Genomic DNA, 2,225 nt, shown 5'->3' with positions numbered 1-2,225 from the left:
AAAACCTTGACACAAAGATCCCATTATTTTTCATTCAAGTTTTCCATGAAGTCTCTCACGTGCCCCCAGTGCCGGCTTTGTCAGTGCTGCCCAAAGCCAAAGGTTCTGAGTCTGGCCAATGGGCGTCCACGGAGCACATTTCCTGGGACAGGTTTCAGTTGGCCTTGAAACCATCATTATCAAGGGGTCCTTTCTTACCTCCCTCAGCTCACCTGGTCGAAGGCCAGCTGGTGTCCCAGGTGGCGCCTGCTCCTGGAGACATGATGGCTTGGGCAGCCCAGTGTCACGGAGCAATGAGAGCCCGTGGGAGCGCTAAGGGGGCTGTAAGCAGGGCCCAGGCCAGGCCTCCTGAAGGTTCAACATGTCAGCTCAAAATGAGAGCAGATGGACCCACCTTTTCGTGTAGCGTGTTGTCCGCTTCCCTTTTTAGCATCCATATACAAAAGTCAGACTCTAAATGAACTTCCCCTTGAGTGTACCAGGGACCACTGGATGAGGTTGAACGCGAGCTGAATTTACATTTTCAAATGGGCAGAGAGTGGGCAATGCAGTTCAAACCTTCACCTCTCCTCACTCACTGGTGGCGCCCCCCGATCCCCTGTGAACTTCCATGCTTGTTTGTTCTCCCCTTTCACTGGGGGAGGGAGAGGCTGCTGCGCAGTGACCAAGTCCCGGGAGGCTGGAGTCAGAGCGTCTGAGCTCTGCCTCAGTTTCCTCATCTGGAAAATGGCATAATAACAGGTACCTACTTACTCCCTAAGGTTGCTGTGAGCCGGCACCCACCCAGCACTTCAGAGCTCCTGGCACATAGTCACTGATGAGTGTCAGGCATTAAGATGCTCTTTGTCTGCCCGCCCCTGTCTGACACCGAACAGGGAGCGTGAAGTTGCCCAGGGCATGGCTGTGACTGGGAAGAAGCCAGCTCTGCTACTTACTGTTGCCATGACCTCGAGCAAGTTATGCACCTCTGTCCTCTCTACCTCTGGGCTTCCCCCCCTACAGACAGAGACACAAAGGCAGCCACTGCAGCTGTTGTGAAAACCAGACATGACAATGTCATACAGTGTGCGTCTAATAGCCCCTCTGTGGATGGCGCTTCTGCGGTGGACGATAATTATACAGCTCTGTGTCTGGTGGGGGCCAGCCCCTCCTTGTTATCTCTCCCCCTCCCTCCAATGTTCCTAGGGATGGACAGTCAGTCTTCCAGGGCCAGGCCTACCATGGGTTAATAAAATACAGTTTCCAGATCTGCAGAAATGGCACCCAGCTCCTGGGAGCAGGGAGGCCTGAGGAGATGAGGATGGGTACTTCAGACTTACACAATCTCCTGTCATCCAGTTGATTCTGCCGCATAGTGACCCCACGGGGCAAGGACACCCGCTCCTTAGAGTTTCTGAGGCTACACATCTCCACAGGGTCAGACTGCCTCATCTGTCTCCTTCAGAGCAGCTGGTGCGTTTGAACCACTGACCTAGGGGTTAGCAGCTTGGTACTGACTCACTGTACCACCAGAGCGCCTTTAAAATCTATCTAGTTGGCCTGTTTGTTTTATTGGCACCGAGACACCTGCAGTTCCCATCCTTGCCTACGTCTTTAAAAAAACTAACCAAAAAAAACTAACCGCTGTTGCTGCCCAGTCGATTCCAATTCCTGGTGACCCCATCTGTGTCAACAGCAGAGCGGGGCTCCAGAGAGTTCTCACGGGCTGGTATTGGGCCCCGTGGACTGCCAGGCCTTTCTTCTGAGGGTCTCTAATGAGACCATCTGTCTGACTAACAGCCACATGCCAGGGCCTTCAAAGTGTGTGTGGGAAAATGAAATGAATTTGTTCAAGGAGTTTTTCTATCAGGTTCTTGTATTATCAGATTTTTTTAATTAAAAAAAATTATTATAGAGGAGTGGCTTCAAGGTGGTGAAGGAGGCAGATGCACTGTCCGGCCTGTCCACACCGAAGGGGGAGAGACCGAGGACAACGAAGGTGGAGGTTAGCCCTCAAACCCAGAGCTTCCTTGGAAGGGGCGGATACAGTGGCTTGTATTTTGCCTTCACGCTGACAGCTGCCTGTGTTGACAAGCCCAGGCGTTCTGCAAGGCTGGTTGGTCATGACCCCTGCTGGCTTCTCTCCCCGGCCAGCAGACAGACAACCTCCCTCAAGTTTCTTGGCTGCCTTTCCCGGCCTTCACCTGTACATTTCTAAACAACATGCCCATATTATGATCTTTCGA

Source organism: Echinops telfairi, unplaced genomic scaffold (genome assembly GCF_000313985.2).
Source record: "Echinops telfairi isolate 266 unplaced genomic scaffold, ASM31398v2 ScPeMD7_7425;HRSCAF=8463, whole genome shotgun sequence".
Classification (NCBI taxonomy): Eukaryota; Metazoa; Chordata; class Mammalia; order Afrosoricida; family Tenrecidae; genus Echinops; species Echinops telfairi.
Note: the sequence above shows the minus strand (reverse complement) of the source record.